We start from the raw sequence: 26496 nt of genomic DNA, 5'->3' as shown, positions 1-26496 counted from the left end.
ACGAAGGCTGATGCTGAACTTGGAAAACATGTGTTTGCATGTCGTAAACAAAGAGGCTTTGTTTGTTCAATCACCAGTTAAATCTCATACAGTAATAATGATTGATTTGGCTTAGTTTAACATCCTGGTGAAACATTATGAGATATGTTCACTTCTAAGGGTAAACAAATTGATTAAAATGGATTGTTGTTATTATTATTGATTGAATTGGAATATTAATTAAAAAGGCCGTTATCTGCAGGTTCACTTAGGAATGCCTTGCATGAACATTTGTCAGGCTTTGTGTTTCCTAGGGGCAGTACATTAATGAAGTGTATTGATAATATGTTTGTTTAAACATCTGAAGAAAATTGTGCTGCGAACACGGGAAAAACTTTGTTGCATTGTTTGACATCAACACAATGATGTCACTAGTAAAAACTCCAGCTGGTAGAATATCAAAGTGCACTACTATAGGACATGAGATCTCGAGACTGACTTAGACTTTGCAAAGACTGAATGAATGTGAATTGATTTGTAAATTCCTGACTGTTACAGTAAAACTGACCCACCGACGAAAGGTGATTTTATTTTGGGATGCACACAATGCTTTTGGCAATGGATTTCTGACTATGTCATTGTTGAACCATTGTGAGACATGACGCATGAACTTTGTCTGACTCTGCATGATCCCTGCATGGCTTGATGACTATGTAGCTTGATTTTTAACATTGCTGATTCTTTTCGACAGGAGAAAGTTTTTTTTTTTTTTTTTCCTTTGTTTTAGGTGTTCCTGATGAGTCATAGGACTTTGAAATAACATTGTATGTGAAGGGGGGTACTCTGAAGTGTCTTATTTGGGAAACATGGTCTCTATGGTTTGGAGGACAATGTTTCCAGGAGGGGTATAATGGGTTTATTGTTCAATTTAGTAATTTAATTTTAAGATGTATTTGATAATATTTTGTTTCATCCCAGTTGAACATTTTCATTATTTCTTCTGTGACACATTGGTTTCAGATTTCTTTGAATTCTTGTCACGTGAATCTTTTAACCCTCACATGATCCAGAGGGCAAATGAAACTTGTCGCCTAAAATTTTTTTTTTCCTACATGGTCAAGCTCTCGATTGGGTTCTGCTAAGACGTATGATTAAATGTATTGTTCAAAGTTGAGATCTGATAGGTTTCAGCACCATGGCTAAACAATGTTGCAGGAAATGTTTGTTGTATGTTTAGGAAATTGTGGGTAAGTAAAAACACAACACAAACAACATTTCATGGTTTCAAGAAGTTTAAAAATGATAGATAAGACTCTAAGACCTAGTGGTCGACTGTAGGCTGTTAACCCAGAATGCAAGTGCTATTTTCTACCCAGGTCAAAGCTGTTTTTCCCCTTGCAATCTTGAGGAGGGAAGATGGATCATTCTGAGGCAGACTGGAGTGTCAATGAAGGCAGCTGGATGACTTCCAGCTATTCTTCTACTGCTATTGTCTTATGGGTTTGGGTCAACACGAAGTACAAAACCCAAAACTTCTGAGATGACTTACTGCCAAGTATATTAGTAATCTCAACACTCCAAAGAACATATAGAAGATCTACCGTTAAACTGTTCTTTTACTGAAGTTTCAGTTTTTCTGACTACAGTTCCGTCCAATTAAAATGATAATGATGTTGCTTCAGATGTCATCAAGGGATTTTGCTATGAGATGGGACATTACAGCATGAAGGCTAAGATAAATATTCCATCTAAAGGCTACGCATGGAGATCGGAACGTGCACACCCTGAAGAAGTGATTACTGGACAATATAACAGAAGTAGAAAGAGTGGACGACAGTTACATCTTGCTATAAGTGTTTTGGAAGATTTTTCATTATGTATGTAAGTTTGTTAAACTTGAATGGGACAAATTGATTTTTTCCTCTTAAACATACTGAGGTTTTGAAATGATTTTCCATTTAAGTAGAGTAGGATTAGCGCAATTGTCTTTTCTTCCACTTTTTGTGTTATAATCAAAAAGGTGGTTTTTTGGCTATTGTGAGTAGGTACAGTACAGGTGACCTGTGACTTCTGCCTTGAGTAAAATGATTACCCATTGATAAATATTTTTCAGTAAGTCATTTTGGGCTTTCGAGGGCGGAACTCAGTAGGTTACTTGTAATAATAATCTTTTTTGATTAAGTGATCTTAATTAATAAAAGGAGGGAGTGTTATGGCAGAATATTGAATACAGCGTATTTATGATATTCATTAATGATCACATGGTATTCCATATGATGTGTGTTACTGAGTTGGGTCACACACAGTTAGAGAGACAATGGTCGTTCTGAATTATCAATAGATGTATTCATTTTAAGTGAGCTGACACCGAGGGTATAGGAAGTTCAGAGAAGGCCTCGGGTTATAAAACAGTTAACCTTTGTTAGTTAACTAATCCTAAAGATGTCATGAGATGATGACGTTTAAATATATACAGGTATAGCTTTCAGAGAGAAAAACATGTGACATTTGTGTGGTTGGCTGCATGATAGCGTGGTGTGTGTTAAACATGTTTGGGGAACATGTTCGTGTGTCATTTAGAAAAGTATATATAGCCCTGTGTTTCTTCTGTTCTGGGGGGCATTTCCACGATTGGCTGCTGTGGCAGAAGGTGATGTACTTCCCATTATTGTTTGTTTGTTGCAACAACTAAATAATAATTACTTATCAGCTATATCTGTGTTTGTGTTTTATTGATTCCTCTCTGTTTCATTCTTTCCTGTTGTGTTATGCTGGATCTCCACAACAGAGTGGATGGAATGAGGAAACCCTTTAGGCTAGTTTCATCAAAGACTTAAATGAGGAAACTAAGGATGAACTGGTGTCTCAAAACTGAACCTTATAATCTTGATGATGCGATTTCCTCAGCCATTCATGCGGAAAATCGTCTCCAGGAGTAAGAGAGACAGTGCAGCCATCAGGAAGAAAGCCCTCAGGATTATAAAAGACCCCCATCACCCCGGCCACAAACTCTTCTGTCTGCTACCGTCTGGCAGGCGGTACCGCAGCATCCGGACTAAAACCACCAGACTCAGGGACAGATTCATCCCACAGGCCATAAGACTGTTAAACACCTGAACTAAGAACATCCATAACATTCACCAGTTTGCAACTCACACATTATGTATCACTTGTATATAGACTCTTATGGCACTACTTCTATTCTATTTGATTGTATTTACTTGAACTATTTCATCTGCTGTATTGTGTTGCACTGTTGGAGGAGCCTGGGACCTAATATTTTCATTGTCATAACTGCACTGTAGCTATGTACGAATGACAATAAAAGCCTTGAATCTTGAATCTTGAAAAAACAATAAATTAACAAAATACAATTGAAACTTTATAAAGCCAATAACGAAAGAGTCCAAATCAGCTGTGTGCATTTCACTTATTGTAATTTCTTTCCTCTGAAGCATTCTCTCTGCTGCTGATCATATACATACAACATTTAGAGTTATTCACATTGAAAAAATAGGAGGTGGTAGAGTCATTTTTTTATCTGATAACACCAATTGGTTGAAATGCAAGAGCTTTATCTTGTCAAATCACATTCAGTACACCCACAGTATTTCTTTTTAGGTGTTTATCTTGGTATGCGTGTCAAAAAAAAGTTGCCATTGCGTGATCTAGTTATATCAAATTTGAACATTTCCTTTAATTAAATGCGTCCTGTGTGTTGTGTTGACTTTTCTAACTTAATTTACACTGTGAGGGCATAAAAGTCACATGTTTCTGTAATGGGAGTCTTGTGCTTATGTTGCACATGCACACACACACACACACACACACACACACACACACACACACACACACACACACACACACACACACACACACACACACACACACACAGCAATTTTGACAGATGTGTTTCTTGCATAAATACAATATCTCCACTTTGATGTTTCATTTGTGTAAGCACTTTTTTAATTGGTTTGCTTAGGCCATTAACTATTAGTGAAATTATATTAATATTCATAGTTTAAATTCTGGTGTTTTCTATATTGTAACAATACCTCCTTTACACATAGTTCTCCAATCAATTCTCAAAAATGCACCTTTTAGAGCTTCTAAACCTCTGTACATAATTTCTATCACCTTCCTTGTATTTTCCAACAGTGTATCCATACTTAACCCTGTATGGGTAAACTCAAAATAATGATAACACATGTGACAACAGAACAAGAGAAAAAAGAGTGCGACTTCCATTTGTGTTACCAAGCACCTAAGGTAGCTGTCCAACGTTTTCCATGCATGGAACTGAGCATGGATCCTAGGGTCTGCTATGACCCAGAGCGGCAAGGTCTTAAAAACAGCCCTATAAAATATTTTCATCTAGATAGTTTGAAATATGATGTCTGAGGCCTGTACTACGAAGCTGGATTTTCGCTTAGCCGGCTGACTTCAGGGAAAACTCGGGCTTTCCGGTCCTACGACGCTGGTTCTCTTTTTAGCGGGCTAGATCTCCATGGTAACTTATGCTGAGCGGCTAACCTCCTCGGGAGGAGGTTAGGTTGCAGGCTAAGAGATCAATTCAGTGAAAGCACCGCCTGCTGACCAATCAGAGCTCCGTGTGCGGAGTTTAAAGCTATCAAGTCATATTACAGGATAGAGGAAATACAGAAAAACTGCCGTTGCAGGAAAGACGGCCGGCAAAAATCAACTGACTGTGTGAACGTGAAAATTAATAGAATATCCCCTCCCATCTTCAGAGCAATCTGACTATTATAACATTAGCGTTAAGAAAGCTTACTTAAATATCTGCCACAACATAAGTAACCGGATCAGAGTAACATTAAGTACAGTCCGCGGCACTGTGAGTGCAGACGTCGATGTGTCCCATTATCATTCATATCATATCACATCATAATGTATCATATATTTCCTTATTTGAGTCAGCTTCTTGAGCCGTATCTGGCCATGCAACACTCACAGTGTCACATACTGTATGCAGAAGTATTATTTTAAGCAACACATTAAGTTGACGAAACACTCGAGTCAAATGTAATTAAAGTCAGATCCACTCGTGTCTTGGACGGGGCAGTGATTTCATAAACCTGTTAATGTACGCATTCAAACACTTCTTTTTTTACCAGCTGTATTCACCTTGCAGGTGCAGCTATGTGGCTTTTATCCTGGATAAAGTGTTTAAGTCATGGATGTTTAAAGTTTAACTTCTTCATATTTGACTAATATTAAAGTTCACTTTTCATTCAGGAAGTATGACGCTGCGCTGTCAGTACGCTTGTCCGTGTTTGAGATTGGACGAATGCTCCAAATACCACCGCTTTCATGTGAACGCGCACCTAACTAGATAGGACACGGCTGGCTTGAGCAATCCACTTGACAACCAGCGTCGTAGTACAGCTTAGCGAGAGCGCGTATGTTTTGGATTGGGCCAACCGGCTAACTCAAACATATCCAGGTTAGGTTGAACCAGCTTCGTAGTACAGGCCTCTGATGTCTGGGAAAATGGCAATAGCGTAAAGGATGAAACAAAACACCATCAATACGTCACACCTCTTAAGTGCTAAAGGTAGTCCTAGCAACTGTACCAGATAATTATCTATATATCTATCTCAAAGATATAAGGAAATGTTTGATTTTTTCTCACGCTGAGTCAAGACAAATTCAAATAAGCTTTATTGACATGCCCACATTTAAAACATACTATTGCCAAAGCACATTGACAATACAGATTTAAGACTGAAACAAGTGTGATAATCAAGTCCATTGTGTTAAATAGAGACATATCATCTTACAAAGCCACACAGATGAATAATATTCTAAATGTATTGATCCTGTATAGATCTGTTTTACTGGTTAATAAAAAGAGAATAGCATGACATTGTTGTGAAAGCAGGGATCTTGATTAAAAATGCTGATAAACACAAATGTCTTTCCTCTGAAGTACACTGTCTGCCGCTGATCATAAATATAAAAAGTTCACATCATTTCAAAGATAACTTTCAGGGAGGAGTTGTTCACTTTGAGAAAAAAAGGTGAAGTGGTAAAGCTGCTTTTTATCTGATAACAGCAGTTTGTTGAAGTGGAAGAGCTTTATCTTGTCAGAGAACATGTAATACACCCACAATATCTTTTTACGGTTTTTATCTTTGTATGCATGCTCAAAGAAAGTTGCCATTTCCTGATCTAGCTATATCTAATTTGCCCATTTACTAAAGGTCTGTAATTAACTTCAAATAAAAGGCAGTTTACTTTTTTAATGAATCATGAGCAAATCCTGCAGTTAAAGTCCCAGATTATTATTGTGATAAACATACATACATTTTTGTATTAATTGACAGCACTAGTTCTTACAGTATGTACAAAGTGGCTGGTACCTATGCATGTTAAATACCTGCAATAGATCTGTACTCACATGGCCACAAGAGGTCATTGTTAGGAAACATACTGTATAACACACAGGCTATTTTACACATTTGAACAAGTTAGACCAATGCTGAGACTAGAGTATTGTTGTATATGTCTGAATTATTCAATAATGTTTGACAGTTGTTATTTTTCTTTTTTGTATCATATTCTGCTCAATAAGGCACCTTCAATATTATAACTTTCAGGAATTGTGGGCTTATCAGCAGATGTTTTTAAGAAGCAATTGTTATGTTGATATGTAAAAGGATGAATACAAATACTAATTTAATTGAGGCAAACAAAAGTTGGCCAAAACAAATTAAATGACTATTTATTTATAACTGATTTTAATTTTTAAAAAACCCCACTAAAAACATGTTATTTATCAATTCGAGCAAAGTAATTCTTTGCCATGAAATCAGACATTGTGTATAGTTTTAAATAACTCGATTTAAACTCAATTGTAAAAGCATGATTGCATGTTTAGTATCCAAACAGACACCAATGTCAAGCTTCTTTCTCACAGATCCAATGCAGATCGTACGTACAGGGCCTGTCGTTCCAGCTTTTGGAGTGAACAATACTCCGTATTTCTGCACAGTCCTCTCCGTCAAAATTATCAGGCTGTCTTGTGCTCCAAAACCTAACAGGTATTACAGGAAAAGAAGATGAACTAAAAGATTGGACATCAAAAATAACTATAAGTAATACAGCCATGTTCTTTTCTTAACACCCAAATGAGTCTTCTTAACACCCTACGTTTAAATGCATCCTGTGTGTTGTGTTAACTCCCATTACAGAAACATGTGAAACATTTAGAAAGGTCACAACATAAACCAGCGTCTGTATTTAAAACCAAAGTAAAGCCTTACGTCAGATTCAGTGGAGATCTATCCACCCATTTCCAGTTCCCCTCCTCTTTTGTGTCATTCAAACCAATCCAAGTTTGTTCCTTGATCATGCTAGTGATGAATTCCTGTTCACATATTAAAAATGCAGTTTACTGGGATGGACATCAACATTCAGATAACTTTTCCCTTTTTACTAGCTCAGAAATATGTAATCAACACCATTGTTGTGACGTAATCATTATAGCTGATAGACACATTTGCTAGTATATGTACAATAAAAACATTATTGATTGATAAAAGCAGGGGGTTATACAATCACAAGTGTTAGAGCAGCACACATTACCTGTTCTTCCTCACTGTCTACGATCATCAGATCTGCTCCTCTGGCTGTGCAGTCTTGTCTGCTTTGTTCCCAAGAACGTTTCTCAGTAGAGAAGAGATAACAGGAACAATCGAACATCCTCCATCCTTCAGGACATGTTTTCTCTGTAAAAGTTTTAAGATCTTGTAGATTTACTGCTTCAACTGCTGAAATATGGAACTCTTGAGTGCATTACAGTATATGTCACTTTTGTAATAATAATGAAAACAAATATTTATTAATCATTTTTAGAGGGATCAAATGAGATCACACATTTCATTGCAGAACAACTACTTCTCTCTTTTTGGGATTTAACTAACTGTTTCGATGTGATCTAGTCAGGCACCACAGCACTGAGACTGATCTTGTTAAAGTCTTCAATGACATCCACTTAAACACAGACAGTGGCAACATTTCGGTGTTAGTTACTAGACCGACTGGAAAACTGGGTCTGACTTTCGGCAACAGTTCTAAATTGGTTTGAAACCTTGTTATCCTTTATTATTATTATTATTATTATTATTATTTTGCTGCAAATATCTGGAACAAACTACTTCTAAGTTCTTCTTCCTATTGCTTATATTAAAAGTAATTTAGACAAGGAAAATGGCCATAAGCATAGTTTACAGAGAAATATAAATATGGTGGGTGAAGAAAAATAAAACAAACTATAAATTAAATCCCTCACAACTAAGTCATTCAAAACTAATTCTTGATTATCATTAATGAAAAGTGTCATTGTGTAACTATTTTATGAAAGGATCAATAGTCAGCCTTAGACTATCAATATCAAGGTATTTTGTAAAATATATTATGTTAATTGATATCTTACATACACATACCGAGCCCTATGCAAACCCCCACATGAAGCACTCACTCAAACACTCCACCTCTCTGGTCTTTTATGACCCACATAATGAGAGAGGTGAAAGCCAACATGAAACACTTGAATAAGGCAGTCACTCTACACCAGTTTAAGGTGAAGAGGAACATAATGGATCGTCTGCCGAGCCAGGCGGAGCTTCTCGCCGCCATGGCGGCCGCTGAGAAGCGCATCCCGGAGCTCCTCGACCTGATGGCCGACAAGCCGACCTCAACCACCCAGAAGCTTCTCTATGGCTATCTCACCCTCCATTGGAGCCTCCTGTATGGCCACCGTACGAGCGTGTACGCAAACATGAAAAACAGTGAGGTCTTAGAGGCGGCCAAAAGGGGAACTGCTGAGGGCTGCATCATCCATGTGCAGGATCACAAGACGGCCAAGACATATGGCGAAGCACAGCTGGCGCTTACAGTAGAGGAGTTTAGCTGGGTCATGCGGTGGATGGGGATTAAAGAGGCATTGCTGGGTCCTCAGAATGAATTCTTCCTTTTCACAAGGGGGATTCGGGCCTCCAAGAACCTGCACGCTCACTTGAAGAGGGCATGGGCTGATGCTGGGCTAGAAACAGCCGTCACCTTCACCATCCTGCGCACTGCCCTGGCTGACAATATCAAGCATCACCAAGATCCAGAAAGCCGGTCGATTCTCGCCAGGTTTATGTGTCACGACGTAACCACGGCGGACCGGTTCTACGCGAATGCGCCTGGAATAAAGGAGGCATTGAAAATCCGCTCCATGTTCAGGGCGTCATCGGTTGCGGCAGCAGCTGCATCAGCATCAGAAGGATGTCTACCGCTGTCAGATGGGGAGACCTCCGAAGAGGGCTCCGGGGCTGAGAGCAGCAGACAAGACCCCAACGATACCTCTTCTTCAGAGCACGAACAACCTGATGGGTCATTGGAGCGGCAGCAGCAGCGGAAGCGGAAGCGGGAGGGAAAGAGGCCAATGAAGTCGGGACCGGGGCTGGTTGACACTCCTGATGATGGGGCAGGGGCCGTGGACTCAACCTGTTTGCCCTGGTGCACCGTACGAATTAGACGCCTAATATGTTCCCCGGAACCCCGCTAAACATTGTGAATATGTATACCGTGTATATAGTTTTTGTTCAAATAACTTGTTATAATTATTATTATAATCCTGGGTATACATTTTGTAAATAGTACAATACCTCCAGGGCGCATAACTGCACTTTACAAGCCAGGGAAGGTGCCTGAATCCTGGGTATACATTTTGTTAATAGTGCAACACCTCCAGGGCGCATAACTGCACTTTACAACCCAGGGTAAACAATTTAGTAGTACTAGTAGTAGCAATAGTAGTAGTGCAACGTGTAAATACTTGATGTTTTAGGCTGTGTGTACTGTGGTTTTTGTTTGTGCAACGTGTAAATAGTTGATGTTTTAGGCTGTGTGTACTGTGGTTTTTGTTCAAATAAAATAAAAAAAATAAAAAAACAATAACCTTGATGGTTCCCAGGGGCAGATAAAGTGCCACTTTCCATCAGCACCGGGGAGGCACTCTCCTTGGTGCTGAACCCTGTGATGAGCGCTCAAGTGTTGGCGGAGGAGGTGTAAGCCAGAGGAGGGTGAAAAAAAGTTAAAGAGTTTGAACCTCCAGCCCAGAAGGGGGGTGGTGGTGCCAATAAGAAGGCCGAATTTGGATGCTGATGGGCGGACATAAAAGCACCACAAAATCCACCCCCCTTTAGGGTCCCTAAAGGGTCATCAGGGGCACGAGGTTCTGGTGGGTGTGAATACCTGTGTTTAGTCCGTGGGGGAGTGCTTAAGGCGAGACACCCCAGGTGAATAGGGTAATTTTTTTAACTTAAAGATATCAGCTAGAAATATCTCCAGTTAATTACTTACAATAAGGCAATTGTTTTTTGTATTACAAGTTTTCTGAAATAGCATGTTTAAATATGCAAATGAGCCATTATCTCATGAAATATGGGCATATTCACATTCACATTCAGGAACCGAAATCTGAACTTTGGATAAAGCCAGGATCAAAATTATTGTTTCATTTTGTAGTCATATTAGTATCTAAGGCTTTTACAGAAGGGATTTTGGATATCTCTTTGTATCACTCCATAAATCAGAAAATACTGTCAACAGCCCTAAAATATCAATTTTCACCATGTTTTTAGGTATAAAATGTTATATAATTCAGGCTATGAATTATATATGACCAAACCCTTCTGTAAAAGCCTTCATAATATTGATAGGAATATAACTGGAAGGTTTGGTGTATGTAACTGCTACTGAAGTGGAAATTTCGAACTCAGAGTAGGAGAAAAAACTCATTTTGAGAAAACGACCTTTAAAGATTTGCAGTGTGACGCTAGCTAAACCCTCCTGTTATCTGGATGACAGCTTGCGCATCGACGCACTCCCTGAAGGTATTTCATGTTCGGGGTCATTTGTTTTTTGTATAACCTTGCTTTGTGCAAGTGACAATTGTTGTCGTCTTCTCTGTGAACGTTTTTTTCGCCGTTATTTTGCCATTTTCAGATTTAAGTTTCTAGCGGAAAGCTAACCAGGAAGTGCTTTAGCACACCACGTGACGCATCTGAACGAATCACGTTGTCAGAAATTGACACCAGCCAATGAGATTTCGTTTCTTGGTTTAGACCCCTTTGCACTTTCACGATTGGTTGCTGATACAAAGGAAATGACCATATTTGGATCCGATGAGATTGTGCAGGAGACACGGAGCTTTCCAACGATACCTCTGATGACATGGTGCAAACAGCGGTCGCGGTACTTTATGTTACGTTAGAATGCTAACTTTTGGTGAATTTAGGAGAAATCTACAGACACAAATAGACAAACTATAGTAAAATAAACACTTAAATGTGTATTTTGTATGTTTTCCTTCCAAAAGCCTGAAAGAAAACATGTTATGGAATCAAAATAGCACAAAATCTCAAAATTGACCAGTGCAGGAAAAACGATGTTTTTGCCTGCCGTGTCTCGCCTTAACTGCGGGGGCCCGAGGACTCACGGTGTGCAAGGTTATGGAGGTGCCACTGTTATGGGGACATGCTGGAGGTCATTAGTCCGTCCTTTGGGGGTCTGTGAGCGGGCAGAGAGAGGTGATTTTCCCGGTCTCCGTCCTGGAGGTGTGAAATAAACAGAGTCCCACTGTTAGGGATTGGTGCTGGAGGTCTCTAGGCCGTCCTTTGGGGGTCTGTGAGTGTGCAAAGAGAGGTGATTTTCCCCTCGTCTCTCCTAGAGGTGTGAAATAAACAGAGTCCCACTGTTAGGGACTGTTGCAGGAGGTCATTAGTCCGTCCTTTGGGGGTCTGTGAGCGGGCAAAGAGAGGTGATTTTCCCGGTCTCTGTCCTGGAGGTGTGAAATAAACAGAGTCCCACTGTTATGGCGCATTTCCATTGCAGCGCGTAGCTCGCTTTAAGCGTGCCGTGTCGTGCCGTCCCCTTTTTTGGTTGTGCTTCCACTAGGCCTCGTTCCGGCGCGGCACGGCGCGGGGCCACTTTTTCCCCTCTTTTCTGGCCCTAGAAAATTGTGGTTCTATCGGGGCCAACAAACAGGGCTGAGTCGGGCTGAGTATGCTAAACTAGAGAGAGGAGCGCTGGCAAGAGGGCTAGAACTACAACAAGATGGACATATTTGACCGTGATTTAATTGTAATACACGTTTCAAAATGATGCCGAAGTAACAACATACTGATACCGGTTAGTAAAAACCATGAATTAATGCTTTGTCAAGTCTGCAGACAGACGGCAGGCGAAAAACCTTTTAAAATTCGTGTTTTTCTAGATGGAGATTGGCTAAGCTAACGCAGTATATGCCCCGACCGTCCACACTCACAACAACGGCCTATACAGACATAAATAAAGCAGCGACTGTATTCACCATGACACAGGCAGTCTGTGGTGTGTACTTGTTTAACTTTTGTCGAGTTTCTGAACATATATAAGGAGCTGTGAGCTCTGAGTGCTCACAGCTAACGGCTGTGTTGTGTTTCTGGATTTCTCATTGAAGATGACGTCACGGCTCCGCCTACACTGCGTTACTATAGTAACTACCCCAGTTCCTAAACTGTAATGGAAGCGCAGCATGAAGTGAGTCGGCCCTGTTAAGGCCCAACGCGGCCAAGCCGTACCGAGCCGTACCGAGTGTGGCCGAGGCCGACCGTGTAGTGGAAATGCGCCATTAGGGACTGTTGCTGGACCCGCTTCAGCACCTGGGCGCTCTCCGGGGTCCTGGAGAGTCATTTCCAGCCTTCTCTCTGCACTTTTTCGGGGGAATGCTCTTCTCCTCTCCTCTCCTCATTGATTCAAACAGATTCAGCAGTTTAACAAGACTTTAGCCCTGATCAGAGCCCTGTTCTCAAATCGTATTTTTTGAATCTGACCCTCTGCCGTAACTCCGTTCCCCGAGATCCTAGAGATTCGGCGATGGTACCGTTGGATGCGGGGTACGTGGAAATGGGGGGGGTACAGAAAAGCCTGAACCGAACAGAGCTTGTTATCAAAAGTTATGGATTAGTAGCAAGATTTCACAATGGAGCTCTCCGGGGTGCTGAAGGTCATTAGTCCGTCCTTTGGGGGTCTTTGAGCGGGCAAAGAAATGTGGTTTTCCCGGTCTCCGTCCTGGAGGTGTGAAATAAACAGAGTCCCACTGTTAGTGCTACATTTTGTAAATAGCAGAATACCTCCATGGCGCATAACTGCACTTTACAAGCCAGGGAAGGTGCCTGAATCCTGGGGTAAACATTGTTTAATTGTTTAAGTGTTTTTAAATGTATGGAACAGTGTTTTGTCTCTTTCAAAACTCTCCAGTCATTGGCCGGATACATGGGGATGATTTTATATTCACTATGACCGTTAATATTCCGGTGATACGAAGTACGTCCGGTGACGGGAGTGATCCCATGTTAATTTTGTCCAAAAACCAGAGCATTCCCTCATCCATTATCAGGCTGTATATCAAATCCTAACAGGTATTACTGTTCTATTTCGTATATGGCTTCGCCCTCTAAGGCTATCGCTATTGGGTAATCCCCCTGCGCACCCGCGCAGCACTGAAACACTTGTAGTCCACGCCCGCCCGCAAGGTGGGCCCCACCCTCGGGCTCCCTTCCGGTATAAATAGGAAGGAGGCCCGACAATCTGCTCCCTCTTTTTCTTCAGAGCCTCTGTCTGCACAGCGGCTGTCACACTGGCTGTGTGAGGCTGTGTCACAGGCATATGTCTCCTCTGGGGTGGATACCCCGGAGAACATCAATGCGCACTCCACCAGAGGAATTTCCTCCTCCACGGCTTTGCACGGAGGAATGTCAGTGGAAGACATTTGCACTGCTGCTTCTTGGTCTTCTCCCTGTTCATTTATTCAATTTTATTTGAGGGATGTCTCCCATTCCTCTCTGACACACCCTGTGCTGAGTGTCCTGTCAGAGTGAGTGACGTCAGGGATCCAGCTGTGCGCCTCTCTCCTGCCTCGGCACACGGAGAGTGGCCTGTATTCCCTCTTATGAGAGGGACGTCCCCCTTTTTCCCCTGACACATTTCGTACGGAATGTCTTGTCAGAGTGAGTGATGTTGGGGACCCAGCTGTGCGCTCTTCTGCCTGTCTGCACGCAGAGAGCTGCTATTCCCCCTCCTTTCTGTCACTGGGCAAAATGTGACCTTCGTCTCTACTTTCTCACAGCGGCAGGTATGTATTATTCCCAGCCTTCGTCCCCTCATGGTAAATATTCATGTTATGATATATTCCAGGGACTGTGATGCGCCATTCGCATGGCGCAATAGGCATGGGTTATTATCTGAGCAGGTGTGTCTGTGCTTCTTGTACCGGGGCGACCCAGTGGGGCGCAGACTACATCTTGCTTCGCCCTTAACCCAATAGCGATAACCTTAGAGGGCGAAGCCATATACGAAATAGAACTGAAGTTACCTCCTGTAACTCCAGCTTCTATGAGTATTGGCGTAGCCCTCTAAGTTCTGGGCCCCACTGGCTCCACGAATAGCTGAAGAAAAGTTGTTTTGTGTGGGAGCAGATTGTCGGGCCTCCTTCATATTTATACCGGAAGGGAGCCCCAGGGTGGGGCCCACCTTGCGGGCGGGCGTGGACTACAAGTGTTTCAGTGCTGCGCGGGTGCGCAGGGGGATTACCCAATAGCGATAGCCTTAGAGGGCTACGCCAATACTCATAGAAGCTGGAGTTACAGTAGGTAACTTCAGTTACGGTTTTGTATATGTTTTCATTTTCCACCTTTGTTTTGAAATGTGTTCCTCCTTGTGTCTTCTCTGTTCCTTCTTCCTGTGTTTGCCTTCCTGTCGTTAGTTTCCCTGGTGTGTCTGATTGTCTGATTGTGTTCACCTGTTGCCCTTGTGTTTCTGCCTCCCTTACCCCAGCTGTGTCTTGTCTTGTGATTACCCCTCTCCCTCTTAGGTGCCTTACAAACAATGGACGTCCACTCTCGGGAGCGTCGGAGTGGTGCGGTCACCCTAAGTGACAGACCTAAAGTATCCGGGATTCAGGCATCTTCCCTGGCTTGTACATTTTTGGTGATGCGCCCTGGAGGTATCAGACTATTTTAAACAACTTTTCCCCGCTTTTCAAACACTTATTCCGAGGTTTTAGCCAGTCATTTTGCACGAAATCATTTAACATTGACGGTCTCCTGAAAAAGCACATATTCTGTGCATTTTCAGGAGAGCGTCTATGTTAAATGATTTCGTGCAAAATGACTGTCTAAAACTCTCTTCCAGACATTTAAAAATACTTTCCCCGACCATTTAAACATTATTTCTGGCTTGTAAAGTGCAGTTATGCGCCCTGGAGATATTGCACTATTTACAAAATGTAGCACTCTGTTTATTTCACACCTCCAGGAGAGACCAGGGGGAAATCACCTCTCTCTGCCCCCTCACAGAGCCCCAAGGACGGACTAATTACCTCCAGCATGTCCCCATAACAGTGGGACTCTGTTTCTTTCACAGCTCCAGCAGAGACCAGGGGGAAATCACCTCTCTCTGCCCGCTCACAGAGCCCCAAGGACGGACTAATTACCTCCAGCATGGGCCCCTAACAGTGGGACTCTGCACCTCCAGCAGAGACCAGGGGGAAATCACCTCTTTTTGCCCGCTCACAGAGCACCGAAGGACGGACTAGAGACCTCCAGCACCAGTCCCTAACAGGGGGACTCTGTTTATTTCACACCTCCAGGGCGGAGACCGGGAAAATCACCTCTCTCTGCCCGCTCACAGAGCCCCAAGGACGGACTAATTACCTCCAGCATGGGCCCCTAACAGTGGGACTCTGCACCTCCAGCAGAGACCAGGGGGAAATCACCTCTCTCTGCCCCCTCACAGAGCCCCAAGGACGGACTAATTACCTCCAGCATGTCCCCATAACAGTGGGACTCTGTTTCTTTCACAGCTCCAGCAGAGACCAGGGGGAAATCACCTCTCTCTGCCCGCTCACAGAGCCCCAAGGACGGACTAATTACCTCCAGCATGGGCCCCTAACAGTGGGACTCTGCACCTCCAGCAGAGACCAGGGGGAAATCACCTCTTTTTGCCCGCTCACAGAGCACCGAAGGACGGACTAGAGACCTCCAGCACCAGTCCCTAACAGGGGGACTCTGTTTATTTCACACCTCCAGGGCGGAGACCGGGAAAATCACCTCTCTCTGCCCGCTCACAGAGCCCCAAGGACGGACTAATTACCTCCAGCATGGGCCCCTAACAGTGGGACTCTGCACCTCCAGCAGAGACCAGGGGGAAATCACCTCTCTCTGCCCCCTCACAGAGCCCCAAGGACGGACTAATTACCTCCAGCATGTCCCCATAACAGTGGGACTCTGTTTCTTTCACAGCTCCAGCAGAGACCAGGGGAAAATCACCTCTCTCTGCCCCCTCACAGAGCCCCAAGGACGGACTAATTACCTCCAGCATGTCCCCATAACAGTGGGACTCTGTTTCTTTCACAGCTCCAGCAGAGACCAGGGGGAAAATCACCTCTCTCTGCCCGCTCACAGAGCCCCAAGGACGGACTAATTACCTCCAGCATGGGCCCCTAACAGTGGGACTCTGCACCTCCAGCAGAGACCAGGGGGAAATCACCTCTTTTTGCCCGCTCACAGAGCACCGAAGGACGGACTAGAGACCTCCAGCACCAGTCCCTAACAGGGGGACTCTGTTTATTTCACACCTCCAGGGCGGAGACCGGGAAAATCACCTCTCTCTGCCCGCTCACAGAGCCCCAAGGACGGACTAATTACCTCCAGCATGGGCCCCTAACAGTGGGACTCTGCACCTCCAGCAGAGACCAGGGGGAAATCACCTCTCTCTGCCCCCTCACAGAGCCCCAAGGACGGACTAATTACCTCCAGCATGTCCCCATAACAGTGGGACTCTGTTTCTTTCACAGCTCCAGCAGAGACCAGGGGAAAATCACCTCTCTCTGCCCCCTCACAGAGCCCCAAGGACGGACTAATTACCTCCAGCATGTCCCCATAACAGTGGGACTCTGTTTCTTTCACAGCTCCAGCAGAGACCAGGGGGAAATCACCTCTCTCTGCCCGCTCACAGAGCCCCAAGGACGGACTAATTACCTCCAGCATGGGCCCCTAACAGTGGGACTCTGCACCTCCAGCAGAGACCAGGGGGAAATCACCTCTTTTTGCCCGCTCACAGAGCACCGAAGGACGGACTAGAGACCTCCAGCACCAGTCCCTAACAGGGGGACTCTGTTTATTTCACACCTCCAGGGCGGAGACCGGGAAAATCACCTCTCATTGCCCGCTCACAGAGCCCCGAAGGACGGACTAATTACCTCCAGCATGGGCCCCTAACAGTGGGACTCTGCACCTCCAGCAGAGACCAGGGGGAAATCACCTCTTTTTGCCCGCTCACAGAGCCCCAAGGACGGACTAATTACCTCCAGCATGGGCCCCTAACAGTGGGACCTCCATAACCTTGCACACCCTGAGTCCCCGGGCCCCCACAGTTAAGCACTCCCCCACGGACTAAACACAGGTATTCACACCCACCAGAACCTCGTGCCCCTGGTGACCTTACAAGGGGGTGGTTTTATGGTGCTTCTGTGTCCGCCCATCAGCATCCATATTCGGCCTTCTTCACGGCATCACCCCCCCTTCTGTGGAGGGTATTCTCGTGCCCCTGGTGACCTTACAAGGGGGTGGTTTTATGGTGCTTCTGTGTCCGCCCATCAGCATCCATATTCGGCCTTCTTCACGGCATCACCCCCCCTTCTGGGCTGGAGGGTATTCTCGTGCCCCTGGTGACCTTACAAGGGGGTGGTTTTATGGTGCTTCTGTGTCCGCCCATCAGCATCCATATTCGGCTTTCTTCACGGCATCACCCCCCCTTCTGGGCTGGAGGTTCAAACACTTTAACTTTTGTTCACCCTCCTCTGGCTTACACCTCCTCCGCCAACACTTGAGCGCTCATCACAGGGTTCAGCACCAAGGAGAGTGCCTCCCCGGTGCTGATGGAAAGTGGCACTTTTTCTGCCCCTGGTAACCATCAAGGTTATTGTTTTTTTTTTTTTTTTTATTTTATTTGAACAAAAAACACAGTTGACAGTACAGAGAGGCTAAAACATAAACTATTTACACGTACTACTGCTACTATAACAGTACTACTAAATTTCTTAACCTACGTTTTAAAGTGCAGTTATGCGCCCTGGAGGTGTTGCACTATTAACAAAATGTATGCCCAGGATTCTGGCACCTTTCCTGGCTTGTAAAGTGCAGTTATGCGCCCTGGAGATATTGTACTATTTACAAAATGTATACACAGGATTATAATAATAATTATATACACGGTATACATATTCACAATGTTTAGCGGGATTCAGGGGACCAAATTAGGCGTCTAATTCTTACGGTGCACCAGGGCAAACAGGTTGAGTCCACGGCCCCTGCCCCATCATCAGGAGTGTCAACCAGCCCCGGTCCCGACTTCATTGGCCTCTTTCCCTCCCGCTTCCGCTTCCGCTGCTGCTGCCGCTCCAATGACCCATCAGGTGAAGATGATAGAGCTTGTACTGTTATAGCAGCCCTCTTCGGAGGTCTCCCCATCTGACAGCGGTAGACATCCTTCTGATGATGATGCAGCTGCTGCCGCATCTGATGACGCCCTGAACATGGAGCGGATTCTCAATGCCTCCTTTATACCTGGCGCATTCGCGTAGAACCGGTCCGCCGTGGTTACGTCGTGACACATAAACCTGGCGAGAATCGACCGGCTTTCTGGATCTTGGTGATGCTTGATATTGTCAGCCAGGGCAGTGCGCAGGATTGTGAAGGTGACGGCTGTTTCTAGCCCAGCATCAGCCCATGCCCTCTTCAAGTGAGCGTTCAGGTTCTTGGAGGCCCGATTCCCCCTTGTGAAAAGGAAGAATTCATTCTGAGGACCCAGCAATGCCTCTTTAATCCCCATCCACCGCATGACCCAGCTAAACTCCTCTACTGTAAGCGCCAGCTGTGCTTCGCCATATGTCTTGGCCGTCTTGTGATCCTGCACATGGATGATGTAGCCCTCAGCAGTTCCCCTTATGGCTGCCTCTAAGACCTCACTGTTTTTCATGTTTGCGTACACGCCCGTACGGTGGCCATACAGGAGGCTCCAATGGAGGGTGAGATAGCCATAGAGAAGCTTCTGGGTGGTTGAGGTCGGCGTGCCGGCCATCAGGTCGAGGAGCTCCGGGATGCGCTTCTCAGCGGCCGCCATGGCGGCGAGAAGCTCCGCCTGGCTCGGCAGACGATCCAGTTTGTTCCTCTTCACCTTAAACTGATGTAGAGTGACTGCCTTATTCAAGTGTTTCATGTTGGCTTTCACCTCTCTCATTATGTGGGTCATATCAGACTGGGTGAGCTTGCACCCCCGGGGCTTTGACTCAGACATGTACCCCATGAACTGGTGCACATTCTTCAGGAAGAACTCTGATGTTGTGACTGCCCGGCCCGGCTTTACAATATACTCGCTCCAGCCACGGATCATCTTCATGTTTCTTAGGAACAGCCAGTCTGACAGGCGGTTAACACCATGGGCCATGTATACTATGAAGTTCTTTATCCGGCTGATCTTCGACACAACATTGTCTTTCTGTTTTACTGTCGGAGCGACACCCAAACAGTGATCCAAGTATGTCTGAAGGTACGCCTCCATGCTTCTAGGCAACGTGATTTCACGCATGGTATTCCCCCGTCCACACCCAGTGGACCAGTAATTTGAGGGAGAGGGCAAGTCATTAGCCAGCTTAGAGGCACGGGTCTTCCGGCATACAGGGGTCTCGCTACCGGAGGCTACTGCAAACATGACAGTTTCCACCGGGGTCTTCACAGGGGTCTCGCTACCGGAGGCTACTGCAAACATGACAGTTTCCACCGGGGTCTTCACAGGGGTCTCGCTACCGGAGGCTACTGCAAACATGACAGTTTCCACCGGGGTCTTCACAGGGGTCTCGCTACCGGAGGCTACTGCAAACATGACAGTTTCCACCGGGGTCTTCACAGGGGTCTCGCTACCGGAGGCTACTGCAAACATGACAGTCTTCACCGGGGTCTTCACAGGGGTCTCGCTACTGGAGGCTACTGCAAACATGACAGTCTTCACCGGGCTCTTCTCAGGGGTCTCGCTACCGGAGGAAACTGGTAATATGACAGTCTTCACTGGGCTCTTCACAGGGTTCTTGACCGGTCTCTTTCCACCGGAGGCTACTGCAAGCATGACAGTCTTCATTGGGCTCTTCACAGGGTTCTTGACCGGTCTCTTCCCACCGGAGGCTACTGCAAGCATGACAGTCTTCACCGGGCTCCTCACAGGGGTCTCGCTACCGGAGGTTACTGGGGACTGCATGACAGTCTTCACCGGGCTCTTCACAGGGGTATTGCTGCCTGAGGCTACTGTGTTTATGCCGGAGGTATTTGGGATTGCCAGGCCCTTAAATCGTATACATTCGTCCTCTTCCTCAAGAACAGCAGCACTCTGCTTCCTGGGTTTTAGCTCCTTTTTCAGCCTGGAGCGCAGGGTCTTCACCTCATCATTGAGGGCATCCTTCTGAGCCCTCAATGCCACATTTTCCAGCATCACCTGCCTGCAGTCCTCGTTGTCACACTCGGTATGTGGGGAGAAGGGTGGAGGGTGCCCGGGGTATTCCTCCTCATTGTCTATATCCAATGATGTAGCCATTCCAATGATGGGGTTAGTCTCACGGAGGTCATGGAGCAACTGCAGTGCCACACTATGCTTCAGCCTTGCCATGACCTGATGTGCCTTATGTCGGGACAACTCAGGGTGGTCATGTTTTACATGACGGTCCAGTCTCTTCCCAGCGTACGAACACCCAGCGATGGGACAGGGTTTGGTCCGAACATTTATCCTTCCACTGGCTATTTTCAGGAGGATTCCCCTCTCCTCCAAGTTCCGCACTGCATGCTTGTGCTTAAGGTGTTTGTTCAATGCCAGATAGAAGAGTCTGCACACCGGGCATTCAGATGACATCCTTCCTGAAACACACATAATGATTTTGATCAAAATTATGTTATAGTTCTCCGTTTATATGCGTTAGCGTGAGCGGTGGTTGCGACACTGGGTCCGATGCATCAATTCATGGTGCATGGACGAAGGGAAGTATTGGGTTACCACCGGGTCAGATGGTCCCACTTCCGCACCAACGCGGGGCTGGTGATGGCAACATTGGGTCCGATGCATCAATACATGGTGCCCCGACCATGAGAGGGTTTGGGGTACCCCGGAACCAGGCACCACCCCAGCAGGAAACGGGTTGTATGGTCAAAGGAGGAAAGAGTGATAGAACCGGGGTAAAGCAAAGAAAGTGTCCGACAATAGTGACTTGTGAGGCGGCCAGAGAGTCTGTCATATCTCGGTCCTATCCTCCAGGCAACGCTGTGGCCAAAACTGGGCTAAAAACTAAAAAAACTAAAAAATATTTCATCCAGGGAAATTTGGGTGAAAATGAAAAAAAAGTACCCCAAAATAGTCCTTCATTAGCCAGCAGCAGTCCCCTGTCGACTCATGTGACATTCCTCCAGGGTTACATAGAACCAGGGTGTGGGCTCCGAGCCATCTCCGAGACATCTCTAGTCCGTGTTGATAATGGGGGAAATGTACCCCAAAATAGTCCTTCATTAGCCAGCAGCAGTCCCCTGTCGACTCATGTGACATTCCTCCAGGGTTACATAGAACCAGGGTGTGGGCTCCAAGCCATCTCCGAGACATCTCTAGTCCGTGTTGATAATGGGGGAAATGTACCCCAAAATAGTCCTTCATTAGCCAGCAGCAGTCCCCTGTCGACTCATGTGACATTCCTCCAGGGTTACATAGAACCAGGGTGTGGGCTCCGAGCCATCTCCGAGACATCTCTAGTCCGTGTTGATAATGGGGGAAATGTACCCCAAAATAGTGCATCATGACTCAGCAATCATCACACTCAACTTTGGTGAGAACCGGGCAAAGGGGTCAAAATCCGTCAATGTGGGGGGTGAAACGGCTGTACGCGAGCCCTGGGGGGGGCACCCGGGACCGGGCAGTGCCCCCGGCAGAAGGAACCGGGTCAAACGGGCCAAAACAGGAAAAAAAATAAAAATAAAAAGAACCAGGCAAAAGGGGGGAAAATGGGAAAAAAGTGTCCGAAAATAGTGCCTCATGACCCCGCAGGAGTCCCCCGCGGACTCCCCTGACATTCCTCCATGGTCGAAATCATCCAACTCAACTTTGGTGAGAACCGGGAAAAGGGGTCAAAATGTAAAAATTGTACCCCAAAATAGTGCCTCATGACCCCGCAGGAGTCCCCCGCGGACTCCCCTGACATTCCTCCATGGTCGAAATCATCCAACTCAACTTTGGTGATAACCGGGCAAAGGGGTCAAAATGTAAAAATTATACCCCAAAATAGTGCCTCAAAATCGGGTAGAGTCACCTGCAAAGTGCCCTCGCATTCCTCCATGGCTCAAAATGTCGAACTTAAACTATTTGGAGAACCAGAGAAATGTAAAAAATACGCCCCAAAATAGTGCCTCAAAATCGGGTAGAGTCACCTGCAAAGTGCCCTCGCATTCCTCCATGGCTCAAAATGTCGAACTTAAACTATTTGGAGAACCAGAGAAATGTAAAAAATACGCCCCAAAATAGTGTCTCATAATCGGGTAGAGTCACCTGCAAAGTGCCCTCGCATTCCTCCATGTCAAACTTTAAGTATTGAGAGAACCAGGCTGGGGGGTCCTTGAGGCACAAAATTAGGCCCACTCAAAGTGCTTGGTGAGCGGATACATTCTTCCATGATTTGCAACAGCCGTTATTTTTCTGAGTGCACCCAAAAACTGGGTTTCCGATTTCGTGCAGACGGTAGTTTGAAAAGTATGGATGAATCTTTTTAACAGAGAAGTGGAAATGAAGCCCAGGGACTTTTTCCCCTTCTCCGTTGTACCAACCATCGGAGAAGGGGAAAAATCGGCCTGAAGCGCCAATAGTCTGGCCCCTTCTCCCGTTGGCACTCTGTCATTTTTTTGACAATTTTTCAAAACTTCATTTTTGATTATTTTAAGTTATAATTAAGCGTTTTCTTCAATTTTTTTTGCTTTCCACGGGTGGGGGCGCCTGGCAGGCCGCCTATGAGCACCCAAATTCGGCCTGGATCATCCAGGATTTGTGGGCTAAGCTCCATAAACTGACTAAATCACCCAGAGAGGTCACCTTTCTAGCCCAAATATATATAATACAAATACATTTAAATAGTAAAAGGTGCACTTGTGCTCTGCATTACCCGGAATTTTATTTTCATAGCCCCATGATAGTGATTAAAAATCATTTTCATGGGAAAAAGTGTTAAAACGCCTGATTAAATTATATGCAGGACCCCAGTGAGCTCCAGACTATGTGCATTGTGTTGGGGAACCATATAAATGATAGAATAAATGCATTTAAATGCAAAAATAATGATTTTAAATCATTTTAGGGGGACAATTGTGGAGAGGAGCCTGAAAATGACTCTGCAGCAGGCTGCCTATGAGCACCCAAATTCGGCCTTCTTCACGGAACCACGACCCCTTCTGTGGAGGGTATTCTCGTGCCCCTGGTGAGCACACAATGACCCAGGAAAGAGTCTTCAAAACACAGGTAAAACTGTGTTAAACAGTGGGGTAACATGTTTGAAATGACAGCACACTGCTGCTTGTTGGCAGCCTGACTCACTTGACTTGTCTCACACACACCCAGGGGGGGAGAAAGAGGACACATTGACCCAGGAAAGAGTCTTCAAAACACAGGTAAAACTGTGTTAAACAGTGGGGTAACATGTTTGAAATGACAGCACACTGCTGCTTGTTGGCAGCCTGACTCACTTGACTTGTCTCACACACACCCAGGGGGGGAGAAAGAGGACACATTGACCCAGGAAAGAGTCTTCAAAACACAGGTAAAACTGTGTTAAACAGTGGGGTAACATGTTTGAAATGACAGCACACTGCTGCTTGTTGGCAGCCTGACTCACTTGACTTGTCTCACACACACCCAGGGGGGGAGAAAGAGGACACATTGACCCAGGAAAGAGTCTTCAAAACACAGGTAAAACTGTGTTAAACAGTGGGGTAACATGTTTGAAATGACAGCACACTGCTGCTTGTTGGCAGCCTGACTCACTTGACTTGTCTCACACACACCCAGGGGGGGAGAAAGAGGACACATTGACCCAGGAAAGAGTCTTCAAAACACAGGTAAAACTGTGTTAAACAGTGGGGTAACATGTTTGAAATGACAGCACACTGCTGCTTGTTGGCAGCCTGACTCACTTCACTTGTCTCACACACACCCAGGGGGGGAGAAAGAGGACACATTGACCCAGGAAAGAGTCTTCAAAACACAGGTAAAACTGTGTTAAACAGTGGGGTAACATGTTTGAAATGACAGCACACTGCTGCTTGTTGGCAGCCTGACTCACTTGACTTGTCTCACACACACCCAGGGGGGGAGAAAGAGGACACATTGACCCAGGAAAGAGTCTTCAAAACACAGGTAAAACTGTGTTAAACAGTGGGGTAACATGTTTGAAATGACAGCACACTGCTGCTGGTTGGCAGGCTGACTCACTTGACTTGTCTCACACACACCCAGGGGGGGGAGAAAGAGGACACATTGACCCAGGAAAGAGTCTTCAAAACACAGGTAAAACTGTGTTAAACAGTGGGGTAACATGTTTGAAATGACAGCACACTGCTGCTTGTTGGCAGGTAAACATTGTTTAATTGTTTAAGTGTTTTTAAATGTATGGAACAGTGTTTTGTCTCTTTCAAAACTCTCCCGTCATTGGCCGGATACATGGGGACGATTTTATATTCACTATGACCGTTACTATTCCAGTGAGACGAAGTACGTCCGGTGACGGGAGTGATCCCATGTTAATTTTGTCCAAAAACCAGAGCATTCCCTTATCTGTATTTAGTCTTGTCTTCCCCTGTGTGCCTTGTCGGTTCATTGTTGGTTTTTCCTGTCTCCCTACATGTCAGTCACGGTCAGTTTTGTTTGTATTCGCTACCTTGTGCTATCTATGTTTTTTCATGTCTTGTTTTTGTGCTCATCGGCTTTGGAATAAAGCTCGCCTTTTGTTTATAGACCTTTTTCCTTTTTGAAGTCTGCATTTGGGTCCTACCTTTGCCCAACCCTAACAGAATGAACCGACCAATTATGGACCCATGATTTTGATTTGCTTTCTCTGGATTGCTCCCTTCGATGTCTTTATGCTGAGTGGAGTAGAACCTCGACTAGAAGGGAGAAAGAGGCTGTCCTCAAAAAAGCACAAATGGAGGTGGATAACGTGCCATTGCTGAGGAGCTCGTTGCCTGAATTTCTCAGAGTTTTTTCACGTAGCCCTGAGTGCCAGTCTCCATTCTCTGACCCTTTTTTGGGATCCCGCCTGGCGTTTGGAGGTCCACGGAGCCTCCAAAAGACCTCAAAGAAACGCAAGGTCAGGAAGCCAGCTCGTAATCCAGTACCGGCCCACACAGCCATGGATCCGTGCACCAGTACCGGCCCACACAGCCATGCTTCCGTGCTCCATTACCTGGCTCACACAGCCAGGGTCCAGTCTTCTGTTCCGTGCCCAGCAGCCATGGTGCCGTGTTCCGGTTCCGTGCCCAGCAGCCATGGTGCCTGCTCCAGTACCGGCCCAAACAGTCATGGTTCCGGCTCCAGAACCGGCCGACACAGCCATGGTTCCAGCCCCAGTTCTGGCCCCAGCAGCCATGGTTCCGGCCCCAGTTCTGGCCCCAGCAGCCATGGTTCCGGCCCCAGTTCTGGCCCCAGCAGCCATGGTTCCAGCTCCAGATCTGGCCCCAGCAGCCATTGTTACAGCCCCAGCAGCCATGTTTCCGGCTCCAGTTTCGGCTCCAGTATTGGCTCCCCGGCCGACGCCAGCCCCCCGTGTTTTGTCCGTGGTTCGGCCCACTCCAGCCCCTCGTGTCCTGTCTGTGGTCCGGCCCACTCCAGCACCTCGTCTCCTGTTGGCTCTCCGGCCGACGCCAGCCCCCCGTGTCCTGTTGGCTCTACGGCCGACGCCTACCCCATGTCCTGTACCGTTGGAGGTCCCGCCGACTACTCTTCTGCCGGGGGTCTTGCCAACCCTATGTCCTGTCCCGTTGGGGGTCCCGCCGACTACTCTTCTGCTGGGGGTCTTGCCAACCCTATGTCCTGTGCCGTTGGAGGTCCCGCCGACTACTCTCCTGCCGGGGGTCTTGCCAACCCTATGCCCTGTGCCGTTGGAGGTCCCGCCGACTACTCTTCTGCCGGGGGTCTTGCCAATCCTATATCCTGTCCTGTTGGGGGTCCCGCCGACTACTCTTCTGCCGGGGGTCCTGCCAACCCTATGTCCTGTACTGTTGGAGGTCCCGCCAACTACTCTCCTGCCGGGGGTCTTGCCAAGTCCATGTCCTGTCCCATTGGGGGTCCCGCCGACTACTCTTCTGCCGGGGGTCTTGCCAATCCTATGTCCTGTCC

At 45.9% G+C, this 26496-nt stretch overlaps 1 long non-coding RNA gene across 1 annotated transcript; it reads right to left on the bottom strand.

Annotated features, from left to right (window-relative positions):
• Positions 1–6933: 6933 nt before the first annotated feature.
• Positions 6934–7694, bottom strand: LOC117495879. Its single transcript, XR_004557221.1, has 3 exons — positions 7591–7694; positions 7269–7372; positions 6934–7039 (listed from the first exon to the last, which is right to left on the bottom strand). It is a non-coding gene; the product is annotated as an uncharacterized LOC117495879 (long non-coding RNA).
• Positions 7695–26496: the final 18802 nt, after the last annotated feature.

This window comes from Trematomus bernacchii, unplaced genomic scaffold (genome assembly GCF_902827165.1).
Source record: "Trematomus bernacchii unplaced genomic scaffold, fTreBer1.1, whole genome shotgun sequence".
Lineage (NCBI taxonomy): Eukaryota > Metazoa > Chordata > Actinopteri > Perciformes > Nototheniidae > Trematomus > Trematomus bernacchii.
Note: the sequence above shows the minus strand (reverse complement) of the source record. Positions and strands in the feature narration are given on the sequence as shown.